Source organism: Macrotis lagotis, chromosome 8 (genome assembly GCF_037893015.1).
Source record: "Macrotis lagotis isolate mMagLag1 chromosome 8, bilby.v1.9.chrom.fasta, whole genome shotgun sequence".
NCBI lineage: Eukaryota > Metazoa > Chordata > Mammalia > Peramelemorphia > Peramelidae > Macrotis > Macrotis lagotis.
In genome coordinates, this window is record NC_133665.1 from 174988299 (window position 1) to 175012508 (window position 24210).

A 24210-nucleotide genomic window follows, 5' to 3' on the forward strand; every position below is an offset into this window, starting at 1 on the left:
GAGACTAGGGCTGGACTGGATACTGACGTCACTTGAAAAATACACAAATGTTGGTCCCCTCCCTGCTGAGCCGCCACACATATAGGGATCAAATTGCCAGACTCCCTTAGACTGAGTTGCCTTAGTCTGGCAGGTATCTGGGACAGTTTTGAGGATGGAAAAGCCCAAAGTTTCTTTGCCTGGTTGAATGAGAATTGCTCAGATATGCCCTAACTTAATGTGTGGGTGTATGGATATACAAATAATCATGGCATCTATTATATGACAAGGACTATAATGAACATTGGGGATACAATTAATAAAAAGACATAGTCCCTGCCCTCATGGATTTTACAATCAAAATGAGGAGATAACACACAAAAGGAGACAGACAAGATGTGGAAGGTGGTTACCACAGAGAATCTAGAGTCACAGAGTTGAAGTAAGGCAGAGCAGCAGATGCAAAGGGCAGTGAGCTGAGAGATCAGGTTCTACCCTCTAAAAAGGAAGCCACTAGGAGAATTTTGGTTCCCCATGCTCAGACCTCCAGTCAAAGGGGAGAGGAGACTGAGGGAGGTGATGTCAGTCGAGGCTAGGGTTTGCCAGTGTGCTGAGTTTACAAGTGGTGAGCCTATCTTGAAAGGTGCATCTTGTTCCATGGAATTGAAACTAGTCAGAGCAGCAGATGCACAGTCAAGAGGTAGGGGAAAGAGAGAGACAGAGACAGAAACCTTCATGTATTCATATGTACAAAGATACAGATATATATGTCTCTGTATATATGTACACATTCATAATAGACCTACATGCACATGTGTATAGATGTATATACACATCTATATATTCATATATGTAACACACATATCTCTTTGGATGAATGTATGTACTTTTAAAAAGCATGTAATTTCTTTTTAGAATTTTCACTTGTTTATATTCTGAACATAAACACCAGATAAAACAAGCATGTCCAGATATATAGAATAGAAAGAGGATTGTACCTGAAACTCTGAATATCTATTATATTCAGCTTGCTTTTCTCTTTTAAGTACCTAATAAATTCAATCTGCCACTTTACAAACTGCTCTGCTTGTCTAGGAGGGATACTGGATTTCATGTCCATCCTCCTTTAACATTCTATATTCTAGGAAGGACAAAAGCAAATTCTAAAAGATTGTTTCTCATTGACTTTGACTCAAAGAATGTCAAAAGTGAGAGGGGACTTAGAGATCATGTATTCAAATCATTAATTTTTATCAGTTTGGAGGTCTTATGACAATGAGATCCCTTGTATCCATTCCCTTCTCTTCACCCACCCAGCTTCGACCCAGAGTTGGTTTCTCATCATTCCTTGCCCAGACTATTGTAATATTTTCATAATTAGTCTTCTGGCTCCTAACCTCTTCCCTCTCCAATCCATCCTTTGCCCAATTGTCAAACTGGGCAAAATAAAAAATTCCCCATACTGAGAAACAATACCAAACCAAACCTTAGGGTATCAATATTATTTCTAAGATGAAATACAAAACCTTATGTCTAGCATGCAAAGAACTCATAACTGTCCTGGGTATTACTTCCTTTCAAATGTTCCCCATTTCTGGTCAAAGTGGTCAACTAATCAATCCTTGCATCGTCTAACTCTTAGTTCACTTTCCGTGTCTGGAATGCACTCATTCCTCATCTCCTCCTTTTAAAGTCTATAACCTCCTTCAGGATTCAGTCTTTGAAATTGCCACTGCTCATGTGATCCCCACAATTTGAGTTTTCTTCTTCCATCAGCCAACAAGCTTTATGAAGCATCTACATGCTTGGCAATTAAGTACTAAGTGCTTTTGCTAAAGCAAAGATATGATTTCCTCTTACTTTGAATTGTTTTTATGGTTTACTATGACAATAAATTATTTATTGTATTCATTATAATTGTTTTAATTATAACTTTGAATTATATTTTGTGAGAGGGTACATGGTCTAGTAAATGGAGATATAATCTTGGAATCAGAAAGATGCAGGTTCAGATCTCCTCCCTGACATTTACTGTGTGATCCTAGGCAAGTCTCTTAAGTTCCCTGGACAATTCTTTAAGATCACAAGTTGCAGAATAGCAGATCTGGCACTATTTTCAGGCGGTTGATGCTTAGGAAGTCCTAACTAATAATATCAAAAGCAAAGCTAGAACATCACTAAGTACAACAAGGTTGAGTTTATTTTGTGAATACGTGTTATATTTCACTTGTAAAAAACAGGGACTCTTTCTTTTCGCCTTTGTCACCCCAGTGCTTCATGCACAGGAATTTGGTTGTTCCAGTGAGGATTTGCTAGTATGATCCTGTCTGAGATATTTCTTACCCTCTTTTAATAGTGGTTCCTTCTTTCACAAAATTTCTTGACATTTACATAACTAAATACATTTTTCATTTTCTACAATTATAAACTTTCTGTGAGCAAGGACTGTTCTCCATTTTTATGGTTGTTTTATGCACAAATCCAGCATATTGCTCCAAATGAAGCAGATGCTAAAGCAATATTTGTTGTTTTGGGGAAACTAAAGCCCAGCAAGGTTAAGGGATTTGCTAGAGGTTAGTACTGGGATTTATAATCATGTCTGATGACTCCAAGACCAGGACTTTGTACAACTTTTAATATTTCCTGGAGGATTTGTTTCTTGGAGGATTTTTTTAGTATGAAAATAGCAGAAACTTTCATCAAGCAGAAACAAATACACCCCCAGATTCATAGATGAAGGTAGAATTGAATACATCCCCACTTTTGAGATTTAGGGTGGACATATAAAGCAATGCCCTTGAGATTCTATTTTCTCAAACTTTACAAGGGATCAATGAGTCAGTTAGTGTTCATTTAAAATCATACAGGTGGGCAGCTAGGTGGCACAGTGGATAAAGCACCAGCCCTGGAGTCAGGAGTACCTGGATTCAAATCCGGTCTCAGACACTTAATAATGACCTAGCTATGTGGCCTTGGGCAAGCCACTTAACCCCATTGCCTAGCAAAAAAAAAAAAAAAAAAAAATATATATATATATATATATATATATATATATATATATATATATATATATATTAAAATCATTCAGGTGCATTTAACTTGTACAGTTTTCATCCCACACAGCCTACTCATACTTTATTCTGCCCTCTAGATGATAAGATACATTTTCCTACTCTTCTTTTTCTCTGAAGTTTTACAAATGGAAATTCCCAGAAGGTCCTGGGCAGTCACATAATTATGAAAAGAAGGTAGATTTAATTTCAAATCCTAATTTTATCATTTGGAAAAGTATTTTAATTCATTTTCATCTTAGTTTCTTCATCTATAAAGGAGGGGGATGATAGCCCATTAGAAATGGAAATGATTTATAGATGTTACCTAGCCCAACCCATTCCTGAAATATGCATTTCCTCTCCAACATCCCCAACAAGGAGTCATCCTGCCTTCACTGGAAGAGAATCTTAAAGGAAGTCTGTTCTCTTTCTTAGAATTTCTAATTGGTAGGAAGCTTCCTTGGACTGAGACACAATATGCCTCTCAGTAATTTACAATTTTTATTTCTAGTTCTGCTCTCCTGTGCTCTTTTCTTTCCCTAGCTCTAAGTCCTTCAACTAAGCTTCTTTGCTTTTGGTTCCCTATATGGACACATTGATATCAGTACCTTTTTAAAGATTAAGAAAGAAGAAAAGAGGATTCATGGAGCTGGGCAGTAAGTTGCTTAAGTCCAATACCCTCATTCTGATGATGAACAAACTGATAGCCAGAGTTTAACCAAGATTAAATAACTTCCACAAAGTAACATAAGTGAAAAGAAGAGAAACTGCCACATTGACCTCTGCCCAATCCACCAGAGAATAGATGACATCAAATGCTATTGTTAAATTGCTTGCTTGGATGACCCATGGGAGAACCAATCATCTGACTTTTGGAAATAGTATCAGTAGTGTGTAAGCTTCCTGAGGGTAAGATTAGCTCATTTTTGTCTTTGACAAGTACTATGGAAGGTGCTTAATAAAGTCTCATTTACTTGAATTAGATTACTAAAGAAAATAAATCAGAACATCAGACCAACCTTCCAACGCCCTCTATTTGACTTGCTATATCTCAATCATTTGACTGTTCCTAGCTTCACAGGAAGCAAGATTCATTTTCATTTTAATTGTCTGACTCCAGAATGATTTTGATTCTCATTAAATGTCTGTTTTTATGCTCCACAGCTTCCAGACAAGAAGTCATCCTGGACAAATCTCAAGGCAAAAGAAAGTAGGTCTCCTCATCTAGGATGTCATCACATTGGCCATGAAGCTGAGCAGGATCGATTCCCCCCCCCCCTTCCCCTTCCTCCCATAGAATGCGACCCCTTTCTTGATGTAACCCCTTAAACTCATGGGCCTGGTGTTAGATGTATGTTTCCATCGGAATGATTAACAGGCTTCCCACCCCCCCCCCCCCCCCCCCCCCCCCCCATGGCTTTTCTCCTGCACATTTCCCCATGGCTTTGCTCTTTAGACTGGCAGCTGTCCCTGGTCCTGCCCAAAATAAAGCATTTGTTAAAATGTCTTAGATGTGGCTCTCTTTGAAAACTCTTCTCCCTCTGCTACTTACTACTGTCCAAAGGGTAAGGAAAGAAGTCAATCTCTTGAAGCTATTGTGCTCTCTGCAAAAGCAGAGCTTTGTTACAGGCTAGATAAGATAAACCCGGAGAGAAGAGCACCGGTTTGGCCAGATCAGATATAGGGATAGGAAATGCATAACCTTTCTTAAGATCTTATATTCCTGGCTTGGTTCTAATGGGTGATTTCAGAACTCCAGGATCTAAAGAAGACATAATAATCACACAATAAACTTGAGGAGATTAAGAAAAGCAGAGTTACTGGGGGCCACAAAGACAGAGGAAGGAAAGCGCCCTTACCCCCTCCTCACATGCCACAAACAATTCTCATAGCCTTTGATTCCTAAGAACTCTTTATGTTTGTATCATAGAGGAAGACTTCCTTAAGTGCTAAAAGCTAGCTATATAATCAGAAGCCCCAAGTTCAAATCCCCCACTAATACTTACTTCCTTTGTTAACCAATTGACTAACTTTAGGAAAACCTACACCTTTTCTATAGAATGAAAGGGTACAACTGGATGACCTTTATGAACATTATATCTTTATCTCTAGGATTCTATTTCTTTCTCCAGTGTCTTCAAAGGGACTAGAGAGAGAAGCAGGAGAAAAATAAAAAATAAATTACATTACCATAATGAAATTGGAAATGAATCCTGCCTTAAAAAAGAATTCTCTCAAATAACTGCTCTATCTACCCCCTACCCTACACGCTGTGGTTTTATAGCCTTGCAAGATAATTTATTCAGCTTAGAAGAGGTAGCTTGGAATAGAGCTCTGTACTTGGAGTCAGGAGACCTTGGGAAGTATATACAGATTTGTTATGTAATCATGGATAATGAGTCTAAGGCTCAGTGTATTTCAATTGTGCCCATATCCATAACATGTGAGTAATAAACTAAATGTTAACAACTTCAGAATCTATATGTATGCACATACACATATATGAATACATATGTACATATAAAAACATAGGTGCACATATATTTGTATACACATATATACTCCCCTCTTCCCCTTGTCCCCTTCCATAAAATGTAACCCATGAGGACAGGGGCTAATGTATTTCCAAGGAAGCTTGGGTGGTTCAGCATATCCACTGAATGGACAGAATGCTGGCCTAAAGTCAGGTAGACTGGACTTCAAACCTGGTCTCAGGCCCTAGATGGATAAGTTACTAAACTCTGTTTACGTCAGTTTACTCATCTGTAAAGTCAGCTAGAGAAGAAAATGGCAAAGCTCTTCACTATCTCTGTTAAAGATTTTAAAAAAATGAAATTGGGTCACAAAGAGTTGAATCAGACAAGACTGAAAAATGATGGAAAAACACCAAAAACAACACTTGGATCTTGAGGACTCGGTATGGTTTTCTGCACTCAATCAGTTCCTTGATTGACATTTAGTTGGACAAAAGAGCATTAGATCTAAGGTCCAGGGGCAGCCAGGTGGTGCAGTGGATAGAGCACCGGCCCTGGAGTCAGGAGGACCTGAGTTCACACCTGGCCTCAGACACTTAATAATGACCTAACTGTGTGACCTTGGGCAAGCCACTTAACCCCATTGCCTTAAATGAATAAAAAATTTTTAAAAAAGATTTAAGGTCAAATAACTAGACTTTGAGATGTTGGCTTTCCATTTGCCAGTTGTATGATGTTAAGTATAGGACCTTCAGTCTACATTTAAAGGACACCTTATAGGTTATTTGGCTTAATCTAATTTTACAAATGAGAAAAGCAAGACCTAGGAAGGTTACAGGACCTCCGGAATTTCTCAGGTAAGCTTGAGTGGCAGGGTTAAGATTTGAACTCGGGCTTGGGAGTTTAACAAGGGTACTTTGACCCTTTACCCAAAATCACTTATCTTTCTAAATTTCATTGTTCTCCAAATAAAATTAAGTGGTTGGTCAATTTCAGCTCTAATGTTCCATAAAATAAATTAGTTTAAAATGAGCTCCCAAAATAATATTAAGGGCCAACTGTGCCTCCTGCTGAAAATTGTTGCTGGATCCCCATTGCCTCTGGGATAAACCTCAGGGTCTCAACCACCTCTGCCTTATACCACACAGAAGAGTTCCAGTTTCTTATTCCCTAGGTTCACAGATACCTTTTTTTGAGGGGAAAAAAGCAGATTCCAGGGACAAAGGGGATTACTTTGTTTCTCTAAGAATATGCTGGGTGATTCTAGTATTTCTATCCAGATTATTGATGACTTAAGAAGTCAGACTTTCCTATGATTCTAAAGCCAATTCACTTAATAAGTTCCCAACTCCAGACATTTGGATCAGGGTTCACTTATAAAACTGGTTTCTCATTATTCTCACTACAAAATTGTACTCCCCCAGAATTCAGCTCACCTTCTAGGATCACCACATAATGCCTCTTATTCTAGGTACCTGTTGTTGTTTAGGCATTTCTGACTCTTTGTGAACTCATGTGGAGTTTGCCATTTCCTTCTGTAGTTCATTTTACAGATGAGGAATGAGGCAAGCAGGATTAAATGACTTGCCCAGGGTCACAGAACTATTAGGTGTCTAGGTCACCTTTGAACCCACAAAGATGAATTATCCTGATTCCAACCCTAGTGCTCTATCCACTGAGCCATCTAGCTGCCATCTGTAACCACAATAAACTCCCACATTTCTGCTGGGAAAATCTATTGTCTCTGCAATAGTTAAATCAATAAAAGGTAGAATAAAGGTGAGACCACACAGGTGACTCCCTCCAGAATCAGAAGTGTATTAAATGTCTTAATAAAAAGTCTCTTTTTTACCCAAAAGATGAGGAGAAAAGCTTACTCATGAGTAACCTGGTTTTGGAAATAAAAAGGAGATAGAGAAAGAGACAGAGATAGATAGATAGATAGATAGATAGATAGATAGATAGATAGATAGATAGATGAGAGAGACAGAGACAGAGAAATACAGGGGCAGAGACAGAACAGGAGAGGAGAGCTAACCAGAAAACAGAGTATGAGTGCTAATTTTAAACTATAAAACTTGAGGCAGTTTATTCTTCGACTTAGAGGAAGTAAGTGCAATTCTACTTCCTGAACTCTGATTTCTTTCCCCAAAGGATGTCTAACATAAGAGAATTTGATTATTATAGTTGGCTTAACAGAGGATGCTGTAAGGTTTCAGCTTCATTGGTTAAAGTCTATGGGTTGTCTCTCACAACTACTGGTGTTCCGGGGTAGGGGGTGGGGGGACCTGGACAATTTGAAAACTATGTCTACCATGCATCAATTAAAGATAAAGACTTCAAGAGAAAAAATCAAGTTAATGGGGAAGCCTTCAGGTTTGCTCAGAGTGTTGATCCTATTAGATTTTATAACTGGAATTGAAGATTGTGCATTCCTTTTCCTCCATGAATTTTACACCTGAAATCATAGGATCAGAGATTTAGAGCTAGCTGATGACCTTAGAAGTCATCAAGCCCAACTCACTGATTTTAAAGATAAGAAAACTGAAACTATGGTGGTGAGATGACTTGCCCAGAGTCACACAGAAGATGAGAACCATCTGGCAGGAGCCAAGAGTATTCAGGAAGGATTGGGAATGATAAAATCAGAAATGAGATCAAGGAGGCAGAGAACTGAGAAAAGTTAATTAAAACATCACTGGTAATCATGGCCAGAACAATTTCAGTCTTAGTGAAATCTGAAGGCAGATTGAAAGGGATTGGAGAATACATTATTAAGAAAAGGGATTAATGGAAATAATTCTTTCTAGAAGTCTGGTTGTGAAAGTAAAGAGAGATAGAAAATTATCACTTGAGGGAAGACAGCAATTCAGTAAAAGCATGTTTTTTGTTTTATTTTAAGATAGGGAAAAACCTGAGCATCCTTATGAGTAGGGTGGAGGTAGAGGAGTCACCAGATGCAAGAAGACTAATAGGAAGAAAGACCATTTTATTGGTCTTTTTTGTTTGTATTTGGGCTGCATGTGGGATGTTCTTTTTATTAGCCCAAGGAATTCCTATGCTAATAGGAAAGTCCCTCTACCAAAGCAGACAATCAACTTCTCTGCAACTTATAGACCTAGAACTTCCTTCCACAATCAGAATTGAAATGACTTGCCCAAGGTCACACCAAATGTGCCAGACATCTTCTTTGTGCTCTGAGATACTTCCTAGACATATAGAGATGGTGACAAGATTCAGTCCCTAATCCCTAGTTACCTTTTGCAAAGTACTTTTCATACATCATTTCATTTGATCTTTACAGCTCGTAAGTGTCTAAGACTGAATTTGAACTCTTGACAGTAGACCTGGCACTTAATGCATTGTGCCACCTAACCACTCATGGTTGAAAATTTAGGGGACCCCAAATACTAGAGCATTTGGAAAGTTATTGGGTAAGTTACCCTGTATGATATATTTTCAGAATCAGGTTATTCTACTTCCAGAAGTTTATCCAATGATCTCCACAAGCTAGTGAGGTCACCCACCTAGATCCAAGTCCAGCAAATGGGAAGCTAAATTCAATCTTGAACTTCACAACACAAGATAGTTAGGGGTGCCTAAGAGCACCCACACACTAGAACAGCAGAATCACTGGCCAGGCCCAGACCTTAAAGGGATCAGCTTTGGAAAACAATAGTGATTTCTCTGAACCCCAGTAAATGGCCATCAGTCACTCAAAGTCTCTAAGACAAGGACCTCACCCCCAATCTGCAACCACCATTTTAGAATCTTTTGAACTTAATTTGGAACTGAATGTCCTCCTTTCCAACCACCTTTCCACCACCCCACCCCCAACCTGTTCCCACCCATTCTGTTAGAAGACAGAAAATGGTCCCAGAGAGTTTAGTTTACTTGGGCCTTGGGGTCCAGTGCTAGTGGCTACCTTCAGGGGCTTCACTGCCTTTCTCCATTTATGTTGGGTACTAGGGAAGTTGCTCCAGTTCTGGGGCAGACAAGGATTATTAGCTATAATATAGTGGGTGACCAATTCCCCATAGCATTTCGAAAGACCAGGAGGAGTAAAGGGGAGTGACTTGTAGCTTCCCCCCCTCAATCCCCCAGATCAGATCCTGTACCCTGACTGAGCCCTTTGAAGTCCCTGCTACTTGCTGGCACTAAAAAAAACCCAGAATTTCTAGATCCTGTTGCTGGGCATCTCATATAGTCATGGAGGCAGACCTGAGACCTTCAGCAGACACTCCTACTTCCCCCTACCCTCTTAATTGACCTGGATATCCTCAGAGAAACTGGAAAATCCAGTCATGTGCAGAAATCAAAGGCAGGATCTCTCCTTGGCAGTAAGGGGTCATATTCACCAACTGATAAGAATGAACCCCAGAACACCATCCTAGTCACTTAAATCAAAATTAGGCACCATTCACTCCCCTTCCTCCCCTTCTCCCCTTCTCTCTCCTGTTTCTCCCCATTCACCTCTTAGAAACTAGCCCAAATGCTGAAATAGATTTTTACACCTGAACCCAAGCTCCTGGATATGTGATCCCCAAACACCATAGCAATTCTTAAAGTCCCAATAAACCTGGGCATCTGGTGCCTGAAGTCTGACTTAGGAAGTCTTGAAAGACAGCCAAGATTTTTGGATTTGACCCAGAGAGGATGATTTCATTCACCAAATAACTACTTCTCCTTGGTCTTCACTGATTTTCCCACCTTTCCTGAAGCATGTCAAGAAGACAAATTTACCTGATCCCCTTTACCTGATCTCCTTCACTATTCTATCTGATTCCTGTTCCTCACTGAGTTTTCCACTTGAGGACACAGATCCTGGGATCTCAATGCTGCAACTTTGTGCACTGTCCTCCCATTGAGGTAGAATTGATACTAAGCAACAGGAAATCCTGCCATTTCCCATCCTGAACCAGCACTCCCAAAGTCCTGACCAATCCTCCTAGATAATCTGAAGAATCTTCCTATACACTAATTGGACAGCAAATAGATAAGTGAATAGCTCTTCCCTATTTATTCTTCATACATACTTCAATATATCTTTTGTGGACCCATGAATTATGTAAAGAATTTTAATCAAATTTATTTCTTTAATCATTTCCCTTGAGAATCTCGACCTTTTGTTCCTGTAGGTGAATTTTTATTATTCTTTTCTAGTTCTCTAAATTAATCTTCCATTACTTTGATTCATATGGCATTCAATAAGTAAATTAATTTAGAAAGCATTACCTTTTTCATTACATTGACACAACCCAACCATGAACAAATAATATTTCTAAACTTATTTAGTTCTGTCTCTTTGTCTATAAAAAATGTGGTTTCATTTTTATTTTCTGCATGTGTATTGGTAGGTGAACTCCTTACTATTTTATACATTATGTAGATAATTTGAATAGAATTTCTCTTAGTATCTAATCTACTGGGTTTTGATTAATATATATGTATGGAAAGGCTTATGATTTGTATGTGTTATATACTGCTTCTTTGCTGAAGTTATTTCAATTAGTTGTATAGTATCTAAGATCTCCATGTAGAGCATCATATCATCTTCAAAAGGAGATGGATGTGTTTTTGTTTGTCAGTGCTTAACTCAAATTTCTTTTTCCTTATCTTAATGTTAAACCACCATTTCTAAAATGTTATCAAATTACAGTAGTAATAAACAATGTATTTGATTTAGATCTAATCTTACTGAAAAGGCTTCTGATTCATTCTCAATATATAATGTTTGCCTTGATTTTATATGGGTAGTTTTTTATTTACCATATTAAAGGAAGTTTTATTTATGAGTTTTATTTTTTCAAAAGGGCTTCATTTATTTAATCTTATTTTGATTGCTTTTGTTATGAATGTTACCCTATATATATATATATATATATATACTTTTTAGAACTGTTTAAATAATCTTATATATAATAGGATATGATATAATACATATATATATATATATTTATATATCTCCTCTGACTATAGTGGACATAGAGCACCTTTTTTTGAATAATTTGCTATAAATCCTTAGTTAATATTTGTGACACATGCCTTGATGTGTCAATATTAAATAGAGATATTGGTTTCTATTTATCTTTTCATAACTTGTTTCCTACTGAAGTAGATATCAAGAGAATAGTTATCATATAAAGAACCCAATAAAATCTTTTATTTCCTATTTTGCAAACACTATGTCATGTTGGAATTAATGTTTCTTTCAATGTTTGATATGATTTGATTGTAAATATTTGTAGTCCTGAGTTTTTGTTTTCATTTGGAAGCTAATTTTTGGCTTGTATAATTTGTTTTTTTCTGATATAAATTAGTGAATTTAATACCATATTCTTGCAGCTATTCATCTATTTCATTTAAACTGTCAATTTTGTAGGCTCATAATTGGACAAAATATTTTTAAAATAACTTTATTTATTCCTCTTTTACATACTAGAAAACGGGTTTATCTCTTTAAAATCAGAATAACTATTATTTGTAGTTTGATTTATTAATAAGTTTTCTTTTTCCTAGTTGCTGATTACTTTTTTCAATTTCCAAAATTTTTACTTTGGTATTTAGTTGGGATCTTTTGGGTAATTAGGTGGTGCAGTATAGAGTGATGAGTCTGAAGTCAGGAAGACTCATCTTCCTGAGTTCAAATCTGATCTCAGACACTTGTCAGCTATGTGACCCTGAACACTCTGCTTCTCAACTGTAAAATAAGCTGGAGAATTAAGTGGCAAACAAAATATATTTGTCAAGAAAACCTCAAATATGGTCATAAAGAATTAGATGCAACTCAAAGGACTGAAGTATAATGACTTAGCCTTTTATTTGGTTTGTTTTCTAGAAGTTTTCTTTTTAGTTGCATGTTCAGTGATATATATATATATATATATATATATATATATATATATATATATATATATATATATATATTTTTTTTTTTTCTTTTTGTTCCTGGAAGTACTTTGAGATTTTTTTTTAATCCAGGACTGTTTTAAATCTCTAAAATTCTGATATATTGTCTTACTGTCATCATTTTTTATGAAATTTTCTATTGTCTCCATAGTTTCTTCTCTCACCAACAAATTCTTTAGAATTAAATTGAACTACTCATCTAGTGAATTTTTAATCCTTTCTTTGAAGGTCTTTTATTGAATGAAATTTTATTGCAATTTGGTCAGTAAAGGATGTATTCTGTATTTCTGATTTTTTTCTGTATTTCTTTATGAGGGTTTTATGCTCTGGAAATTATGGTAGGTTTATATACAGAGGCCATACACATCTAAATAATATGTATATTTCTTTCATGTTTTTGCTATTTAATAATCATCAGAAGGAATCTTATATAACATTCACTTTTTTCCTGTTTTAATTTTTTTGTTAGATCTCTCAATGTCTAAGTGGAGTACATTGAGTTACCCAACTATTATAATTGCAGCATCTATTTCTTCATATTAATTTTTCCTTTATTTGTTGATATTAATTTATTGCCTCTTGAAAGCAAAATATAGCTTTCTCTTTGTGTCTATTAATTGGGTAAATTTTAGTATAACTTTGTCTGGTAGTATAACAGCAATTCCTAATTTTTAAAATTCATCTAAAACACAAGAGATTTTGCTACAGCCCTTTATTTTAATCTGTATGCATATTTCTGTTTTAAGTGTGTTATTCTGAATGACACATTCATAAATAATGCTATCTAATTCATTTTTCTACCTTCTTTTTCATGACTGAATTAGTCTCAATCATGTTCATAATTCTAATTCCTGTATATTTCTTTCTATCCTATTCTTTTATACTTTTTTCCCATTCTTTATTCAGGCTCCCTCTTAATAAAGAAAAATGTATACTCAACATGTTTGATTTATATTTATTTCAAAGTACTTCTGTTCTAAGAATCCTCTTTTCTTCCCTTTTCTCAGTCCTAAAACATAGGTTCTTGTTCTTTCCTTCCTTTTCTTCTCCCCTTCATTGTTCATCTTCTGAATGTGGGCTTTGTTTTTTGCTTAAAGCTAATCTCTCCCTAAATCTTTCCGTCTTAACTGACTTGCCTTCCTCCCCTGCCCCATTGTCCCCTCTCATCACCTGTTTTATTTTATGTATTTTTACTTCAAATTCCTTGTTTGTCTATTCTATCTTTCTTGGTACAGTTCAGATAAAAGAGTTACATGTGTAGCCCACAGCTCCCCCCACCCTTTATACCCACCACATTTATAAAGTCTTCTCACACTCTCCAGTATTTGAGACAAAAAATTTCCCTTTCCCTTTCTTCACTACTATATCCTTTTCCTTCCCTTTCTCTTTTCTTCTTTTAAGATTATAAAAATGCAAGAAAACCACTCCTAGACCCCCTAATTCATTTACTCTATGACTTGTGAAGACAGAATTTTGAGAGGATACTTAATTTCTTTTTCCTTATGTAAGTCACAAGAACTCAGGTTCTTCAGTTATAAAATGAAAATCATTATTGCACCTACCTCCCAGGTTTGATGTGAGGACAAAATAAGATCACATATATAAAACATATAGTTTAAAGCGCTATATAAATGGTGGTTATTATTTTTGTTATGATGACTGATACTGTTATCATCACTTTGTCATAATATAGTCACCTCCAATTACTCCAACATATATTACTTTCTTCTATGTTTCTCTCAACGCTTTTGTCTGCATTTCAAAATACATACTCAGTTTGATCTCTTCAAAAGAAATATTCTGAAGTCTTCTATTTTATTAAATATCTATTTCCTCCCTATAAAATTATACTCAATATTGCCAGGTCAACTAGTTTTGGTTGTACGTCTTGACATGTGTATGTATGCACATGCACGTGCTGCAGATATATTACAAATTCTTATAGTGATAACTGCTAATCTTGAGTGGTCTTGACTGATCAATCTTTGAATTCTTTGTGGCTTCTTACAATATGAAAAGTCAAGATTTTGGCTATTATATTCCAAAAAAGAGATTTTATTTGGGGGTTTCTTTCAAGAGGTGACTGGTTGATTCTTTCCATTTTCACTTTGCCTTTTGATTCTTATGTATTTTTTAAATTGCCTCATTTCTCTAATGAATTTCAGTCGAGAGAGAAAAAAATCTATGATTTTCTTTGAGGTATAAATGCATGATGTTAAGCTTCTTTTGAGTTTTGTCTCAAGCATTTTTAGCTACATAATGTTTTTATTATAATTGATGTTTTCTTTTGTTTTTTCCAGCCTGGTTTCTTGAATTAGAACTTGGTGATATAGTTAAGCATTTCTGGAAGTAACAGTAGGGTCTTTTTTGATACTAAACTGTATCATATTGAGTTTGGGTAATACACATTGTGTTCTTCAAGAAACTCAAGGGAGTCAGGTTAAGATAATGTTCCATGATCTTCTAATTGAAGGGGTCTACACATGGTGATCTGCTCTGAAGAAGGTTGATCCATAATGCATCCTAATCATAGCCTTTCTTGTCTGTCCCTCACTGGCTTCTGAGTTTGTTTGGCTAGATCCTGCTCTGTCTTTACTCTTCTTGCCTCTAGTACAGCTTTGGGCTGTAAACTTGCATGGTTTTCTACTAGTTTTTGAACTGGAAGGATTCCATGAACTATGATTTCTGTTGGGACTCCTCTCTGAGTGTTCCCTGACTTCTAACTATCTCTTTGTGCAGATGCAGATGAACAAAGTTGACTTATGGAAGGTTTTTCCCTGGATTTCCTTACAAATTCTTGGTCTATTATTCTTTTTTTTCCCCCATTCTTTCTAGAATACTTGTGATAGGGTTTGGTTGTCTTGCTTCTCTTCACCCTGCCATCTTGAGGAGAATCCCTGAGGTTAACTATTAATGATGAGCACTTATTGTTCATGAGATATGAACAAGTTCTGTCAAAGTAACAAATAAATGAAACTGTTTTTTCCTAGGGACCCCATTTTGTGAGATCAAAAAGGAACTTCTGTTGTCCCATCCCCAATTTATATGTGAAAAAAATGAGACTAAGCAACTTGTTCATAGTGTTAAGTATTAGTGACATGAAGACTTCAGCTGCAATACAACTCAATATTCTTTAAAAATAAATAAAAATGCAATAGGACATAAATAATGTTAACGTGTTATTTTCGACTTCAATATGTGCCCAACAGGGATACTTATATATGCTTTCATGGCTTCCCTTTCCATAGCTCTTCACATTGTGATAGTTCTTTAAAAATGGAAACCAATTGCTTTGCAAGCAGACCCTGTAGCCTCCACACCTCACTGGTGCTGGAGTAACTCTTGGTTCTATGAGGCTTTGTGAGTTGAGCACAAGCTCTGATAGGTCCTCCTAGGTGAACAAAGTATAGGCAATGAGCAGACAATGGATTTTATCTGTTGTCTGAGCATGAGATTGGAACCAGAGGTTCACAACTTTGAAGTTTAGAAAGAAGATAGATTTTAAAAAATTATAAATACCAAGATCATAGAGTTGCAATTTAGGGCAAAGAGGCAGAATATAATGAATAAAAAGTTTAACTTAAAATCAGGAAGACCTGACTTCAAATACTCAATTTAATTCTTACTTTCCATATGACCTTGAAGTCACTTAACTTCCTAGGGTCTTAGATTTCCTTTTTTTTAAAAAAAAAATTAGGAGTTTAGGTTAAATGACTTTTGAAATCCATGGTCCTATGGTACCATATCAAACCACTTCTCTTTTAGGCTGGTTTTCTCATCTCTAAGATGGGAGTAATAATAGCTAAAGGACCTATCTCAGATGCATCTTATGAGGCTCAAATGAAATACTGCATACACAATACTTTGCAAGCCTCAAAGAGCTCTATGAATGTCAGTTTTTATTGTTAGAGGGAGTTATGCCCTAATTAAATCATAGATTTTAAAGTATTGAATTATGCACTTATAAATATCATATCCCAGACAGAGAGGCTCCATAGGTGAGTTGCTATTTATCTAAAGGAGGCATGTGAGGGTGGGTGTGGGGGGGCGGAGTTGTGGTCTTTGACCCGGGACGAGCTGGCCAAGCTGAGACTCCCCCTCAGCACTCCTCCTGGCCAAGGCATAGTTTACTAATCTCCCCACTATAGGGAGTCCTACAAAGGAATGAAAACAAAACATGTTGAGATGCCTAAGGGAAACACAAGGAAATCAAGGAAAGAAAATGACTGAATTGTCAAAGAGACTGCCGATAGCAAAAGGGAATTGATTCTCCCCTGCCTTGGAACAGAAATGTCTTTGATAATTCCTGTCTTCATTCCATAGTCTATAATTTTAGTGAAAGAATAAAAAAGCTCATGGGACTAAGGTAAAGCTTGGGTTACAGAATTTCAGGGCTGGAATGAACCTCAGATGCATCTAGATCTGCAAAAGCATCCTTTGATTCACCAATCTCCCAAGAGATCATCTTGGTTTTTCTTAGAAACTTCCAGGGAGGGAGAACTCACAACCTCCCCACTTTGTGATTATACTAGTCATTAGAAATGACTTTCTTTTTTTTTCTCTGCCAAACAGACTAAGTCTCGTCATTTCAATCTTCGATAAGGAAGGACAAGAACCAACCAATCAACCAATCATTTTGTTTTCTTCTAGTGCTAAACAAAGTAATTGTCTTCAAATTGAACACCTTTCAGATTCCTCAAGGTAAATACCATATTCTCATAAGAATTTTCTTCTCCAAGGTATAGATCCCCATTTCTTTCAAATGATATTCTCTAGCTTATCCATGAATGTCTTTCCTAACATATGGTACCCAGAGTGGAACTCATGATAAATGATCTCCAAACTTTTTTTCATAATGCCTAAGCTGTCCTCTTCCTCCCTTTCCAGTCCTTTTACCCCCAAAGTCTATAATTCAGTAAAAATGGTCTCCTTGCTTTTAATCTTTCTACTTCAAATTTTCACAGTTATCACCATATCTATAATATTGTGCCTCCTTGTCTCTACCTCCTGGATTATTTTTAGTCTCAACTAAATTTCCATCTGCTCCATTCTTCCCTAATACCAGTGAGAATTTGCCCTGTTAGCACATAATTGTTTTTATGTTGTCTCCTCCATTGGATTAGAAGCTCATTGAGAATATGGATCATGTTTTTCCTTTTCTGGAAATCACAGTGCTTATACAGTGTTTGGTATACAGAAAGTGTTGCATAATTGCTTGTTGGCTGATTGATCATGTACCTCTATCAGCAAATACTTTTTGAATACGTACTTCCAACTTGCAATGAAGAATCTGTGCCACTTTTTGAATACGTACTTCCAATTTGCAATGAAGAATCTGTGCCACTATATGTAACACACATTGTCTAATATATATAGAAATTTTAAAATAATGATATAAATATTAAATAATATTTTATCCTCAAGATAATGGGGGTGAACTAGTTTCTTGAAAGGTGAAGGAAGAGGGAGATCACTTTGGCAGTCATATGAAAGATGAAATGGAGAGGAAATTGGTTGGGAGACCAATTATGAGACTCCTGCAAAAATTGAAGTGAGAGACGATGAGGGTCTGAACTTGGGTGATAGCTGTATTAGGAGATAGAAGGAGATAGATGTGAGAGTTGTGGCAAGAGAGCTGATAAATTTTGAAAATTGATTGGATATAGAGAATGAGAGAAAATGAGGAGTCACAGAAGATACTCAGGTTGGGAAAAGAGCTGTGGAAAGGTTGTGGCATCATTGACAGTCATAAAAGAAACTCAGAAGAGGGGGAGTTTGGGTGAGGAAAGATAAGATAATAGAATTTATGATGAAAAGTGCAAGTCCTCCATGTTTACTATTATGTGTGACTCATTCTTTCTTTCCCAACATGGAAAGAAGAAGAAAGAGAATTGAAAAGTTTTTCCTTCTCTTAGTCATCTGGTATCATTATTTCACTCATTTTGAGTCACAATCAACCTTTTTTTCAATCTTCCTCTTTTCTCCTTTATATCTTTAAAAAATGCTCAGAAATAAACAAACAAACAACAACCTCCCCCACACCATTTTGTAGTCTGTAACAGTCCTTGTGCTCTTTAGGGATCGTGATATGGAATTGTGTGACCCTTTTGTATTTATTTTTCATCACTCTTCTCTATTTCTGTATTCTGTAAACCTTCTTAAAATCTTCAGGGATCAATCAATTTCCTCTTTCTTGACATCGTTTGTGTTTTACAACCTCCTCTTTTCTCTATCATCAAAATGGTTTCTCTGTGTGTCATCAGGATTTAATGCATGGAAACTTCCCATAATTTTGTACAATTCATTTTATCTGCTCTTTCTCTGAACCCTTTGGAATCATTTCCAAACTCATGGTGTATCTTAGACTCTTCCTGAATTTCCCCAAGCAAAGCTTTTTAAAAGGAGTGGTCATTTCTTTCCATGGTTCTCATTGTTCACACTCAATTGACCATATCTTCCTTTTTTTGTCGTGTTGTCTCCCTTGTTCCTGAATGGGGGATCATAAACTTACTAAACAACCCTATTGTGATGAATGAAAATTCCCGAGACTATTTCTAGGTAATTAATAATCAATTTATTAATTAGGCTCCCATATAAGCAATACATTGATGGTTACTGGTCTCTCTCAGTAACCATCTCCCCTTAAAGAACACTGAATGCTTCAAAACCATTGGAAAAAGGGGTATTCCTGAGGATGAGAATCAATTCCGACTGCTTAGCAATTAATGAGCTAATGACTATTATATCGAGAAGAAGCCTTTTTCTAAAGAGGGACTGGGGAGAACAATCATGCCAGCAATCCTAAATCATTCTGCCTCCATCAGTCTTTGCAAAGAATCTATCTCTTCTCAGTCCTACTTGTGTTGAACAAAGGTTCCATTTCATCAAAGCATCCATTTCATCTAGCTAAAATGGTTTGAGTGGGGAGAATTTATAAGTAAAATCAGAAATTTTCTTGAAAAACTGTGCTTTGAAGAAACAATCCAAAAAGAGGATTTGGGGGGTTTCATATATAAAATTGTTTATTAACATATTAAGAAAATAATTATTTTTCTCATTACTAGAGTTTCCTCAAACTTACTTGTTCCCATTGGCCAGAGGTGGCACCATTCTCTGAAGCAAATACAACTTTGAAAATGGAAAGAGAAGCATATTTCACACAACAAAGTTAGAATTAGTGTTTTATTAGCTAACTTGAAGTATTCCAAAGAGAATGTCAAAATAGCTCTTACCAATCTTGAGACAATCAATCAACCAAATGAGAGAACATATGTCAAGTGTTTTAAAAGCTTTCAGAGTCCTAGAGAAGTTCTAGCTATTATTAATCATCAAGGAAAAGAAAGGGGGAGGGAATAAACCCTCATATACTGCCTGCTGTGGCAGGCATTGTGGCAATTGTTATAGCAGATGATCCTCTCAACAATCCTGCCAGGGAGGTGATACTATTATCCCCATGTTACAGTTGAGGGAATCGGGGCAAATACAAGTTAAGCAACTTGCCCAGGGAGGGTCATTCACTTAATAAGTATCTGAGATCAAATTTGAATTCATGTCTTCCTGCCTAGCTTCAGGCCCATTATTCATTATAAAACTTCTTTATTGACATCACTGAATCAATGAACAAAAGCTTCCTATATACCAGACCAGTGTTAGTGTAGGCCGCTCCATCTCAATAATGCTGATTTTGGACATTTTAAAAGTATTTCTTTAAATACTCATTTTCTGGTCACCCATTCTAAACAGAAAAAAGGCAAAGATCATCAAAAGAATGGCGGTGTGAGGGGTGATCTGATGCACTAACATATTGAGAGAAAAGTCATTTCTGTTTTCCCTGTGAAAAGGAATGGGAGCAAAGGAGAACCTAGTGGACATCATCCATATTGTCTCCAAAAATGGTGCCTTCAGCCTCCATTCAATACAAGATTTGTGAGTCTAAGGGATTCCTTGTCTATGAATTTCCTAGCAGAATGATGGGAAACAAAGTAGTCAGTGGGAAAGGAAAAAAAAACAAATTTCTTTTTCTCAAATTGTATGAATGGAAATACAGTGAAGGAGGGAAACGATGGGAACTCAGGGATTCAGTTTGGGAACCAGAGGTGTCATATGTATGTAAGTCTTTTACCAGAGGCAAACTATTCAAGCGACACTTTTTTCAAAGTGAATCTACATATTTCTATCCCTTGGGCTATCTGGAAACCTTTTTATCTGTAGTTTATATGCTCTATACTATTATTTTAAGAAAGGAAATAATTTTTTTAAAAATCCCAGTAGAGGTTTCTTACTGAATGAGTACCATGCCTTAAAAGCTGTAAAGAACTATGCAGTTTATTATTGATAACTTCTTCCTGGTGTGTGCCCTCAGTGTTTTTTGCTATAGTTTTAGCTTTATGGATATCTTGAGACGATGTGTGGTTACAGTAATAAATCATTTGATCAATAAACCTTTAATAAAGACCTATTATGTGCCAGACACTATGCTAAATAGGGGAAGATTTAGAACTGAATAGGGTCTTCAAAAGTGTCTCATTCTACCCACCCATTTTATAGATGAGAAAACTGAGTCCCAGAAGGGAGAGATAGTATAATGTCTGTTTCTATAGAATTAGATTATTTCTAATAATCCTTCCAATACAATTATATTGTATATAATCAAACACAAATTAAGTTGTATATAGTGAACAGAGAGGCCTTCTCTTTCTTAGCATCCCAATGGAAAGACAAAACTCCTGAACTCTAAATTTACTTCCACCATGACCATGAGGGCCTTCCCTGCTCATCAAAATTGCAGCTCTCACCAATGTTAGAATTCAGTGAATATTTCTTAATTTAATAAAATCTTAGAAATCATCCAATATGAGACCCCAATTTTAACATTTACAAAATGAGACCTAGAGAAGTGATTAACCCAGGGTTATATAGAACCATAGATTTAGAGTTGGAAGAAGCCTATGAAACCATTAGGGTCAATCCTTTTATTTAATAAGTGAAGAAACTGAGGCCCAGAGAAGTCCATTAAATTTTTCAGGGTTAAATAACATAATAGAACCATCGGTTTAGATCTAAAGGAATCTTGGAAATATTCGAGGTCACTGACTCCAACTCTATTATTTTCCAAATGAAGAAACCAGTACTCATTAATTTTAAGTGATATGGCCAAGGTTCAATGTGTAATAAGTGACTGAGACAGGTGGTGAGTCCAGGATATCTTCCTCTAAATTAGCACTTTCTCCTGTCCAATCTGAATATTCGGGACATTGAAAAGATGAGAAAAAAGACATTGTTCTCCAGGAGCTTACAAATCTAAGTTGGGGAACTTATGAATAAGAAATCATTATTATACACAGGGAAATTTATTATTTATAATAATAATTACCAGAAAAATTCTATGAAAAAATTAAGGAGAAATATACTCTTTTTTTGCTGGGAGAAAGGGATGTAGAGAGAGTAAGGAATAAAGACCAGCTTACCCAGGGAATGTTTACCTTCCTCTACCCCTTTCAGCATGTGCATTTTAAAACAGCAAGACTAGTAGGATCCTTGTATATTTTATGTAGTTATTTGCATGCTGTCTATCCCTTTAGATTATGTGCTCCTTAAGGGAAGGACTCATGTTCTGCCTTTTTTATAATCTCAGAGCTTAGTATAGTGTTGAGTACATAGTAATAACTTTAAAAATTCTTGTTTATTATCTGAAAGACTTGATATCTCAGTTTGACTTTGGAAAAAAAAAGCAGTGGATCAAACGATGGAAATGGGAAACATTTAAGACATGAGATCATGGCAACCACAGTGTAGAGATGGAAAAAGGCAAGGAAATAACTAACAGTCACCGTGTCTATGTCTATGCCTGTGTCTCTCTACATATACATATATTGTTATTTATGAATGCAAATATATATATCCACTATATTTGGGAATATATACATATAAACACACATACACACAGATAGATGATAGATGATATATAGACAGATAGATGATAGATAGAAAGATGATAGACAGATGATAGATAGATAGATGATAGACAGATAGATGATAGATAAATAAATGATGGATAGATAGATGATTGATAGATAGATAGATAAATGCATAAATACTACAAATTCAACTAAGTTTTGCCCTGAGAAACTTATTTTTACTGGAATGGCATGATGTTTCTCATTAGTCTTTGAGCTTTTTGAGATCATAGACTGGTTTTTTGCCTTTCTTGGAATTCCCATTATTTAGCACTGTGCCCTTTATATACAGAGACCTAATTTTAAATCTAGCCCCTTCCTGTTTACTCACTTTATGAATTTGGGCAAGTCAATCTTTTTTTAGAAATGGCTTTGAGTTTATTCTTTGATATAATTGCTATCAAATCAAGTCACTCAGAGAATCTTCAAGATTTATGATTCAGAAAAAAAAAATCAGGTTAGTTTAGCTGTATTAGATTCTCCTGTCCATTCACCATAGCACATTTGTTGGTATCATCAGTCCTTCCTTGCCTTGGGATTTGCTACCACTCATTTGGTACCACACATTTGGTAACCACTAAGTAGTTAATTCACCTCCTTTAACTATCTTCTTCCACTGAAATTATCTTTGTCTCTTTTTTTAAGTAATATTTTATTTTCCCCCAAGTATGTAAAAAAAATTTTGGAGTGTGTGTGTGTTTGTGTGTGTGTGTTTTAATTTTGAGTTAGGTAGGTCATTTCAAGTATTCAGGCCTCTATCTCAAACTCTGTTTTTAAAAAAGTAGTACAAGAAGGGAGGTAAGAGCTTCACATTCTATGAGTACCAGTCGAGTCATGCCAGGCTTGCCAGTCCTGGGGTTTGACATTCATGTCACTTCCATTAACAGTATTTCAGCAGAATTTTATGTCCTTAATTTTCACAGAGCTTTGTGATACTGAGCAGTCTGAGTAAATATTTGATGACTGTGGTTCCTCTAGGATTATCTTATTGAGAGTAAAGATATTAAAATAGAACTCTTGTCATGTTACCGCCTTTATGTTTTCTGGCCCCGGCAGTTGATTGACAGAATGAATGCTAACAGTGTTAAATCGGAAGCAACTCTCTGCCTATGAGCTTCCTTGCCAGAGGCTAGGGGGAAAAACGAGCTACCAGTCAATGGAAACGGATTCCTTGTACTTGCATATTAAAAATGTGGATCTAATGGAGTTCTCTTTGTAGGTACAAAATGGGATCAGTCTCTGTATCATTTACCATCTCTGTCAAGCTAGCAGGAGTCTTCCTGGTGTCTTTGCATTTCTTGGTATTTTCCCTGAGCATTTCAAAGACCTTGGCATTGATATTTGGGGCTTCCAGCCCCCAGCTTAAGTTCTGGAATGCCAAGTTTTCACCAGAAACCAGTTGTTGATGGCACAGAATGTCCTTACCTGGTTGGAGGATCTCAGGTAAAGCAGACCAGGTAATGGGAGAAGGCTTTTATTTATGGGATACTTTGGAAATAGGATCCATATTTACAAAGTATATATCTTGATGTGTGCATTTGCATGCATACATATATCCATGTGTATTTTGTATTTCATTTGTCCACACATATATGTATGTTGACATGTGTTTGTGCATAGAGAATTCATGTAGATTTGTATGTGCATATGGGTAAATGTGTACACATATGTTTACATGAGTGTGGATGTCTATATAAATCTCATCTATGTGTGTATCTATATTAGCATTTTTGTATTTGCACATCTATATTTAGATAAAATATATGAAATAGCCACATCCTTCAAGATCTCAGAGGCATAACTTGAGCAGATCCTCTCAGTTACTAGGAATCAAATCCA

The 24210-nt window shown here is 36.1% G+C and overlaps 1 long non-coding RNA gene across 1 annotated transcript in view; it reads left to right on the plus strand.

The window, feature by feature from the left end:
- Nucleotides 1-4406, plus strand: part of LOC141496362 (uncharacterized) — a 267233-nt gene extending 262827 nt beyond the window's left edge. Inside the window, exon 3 of the long non-coding RNA XR_012471040.1 lies at nucleotides 4197-4406. This is a non-coding gene — a long non-coding RNA (uncharacterized LOC141496362). The remainder of the gene's footprint in view (nucleotides 1-4196) is intronic.
- The last annotated feature ends 19804 nt before the right edge of the window (nucleotides 4407-24210 follow it).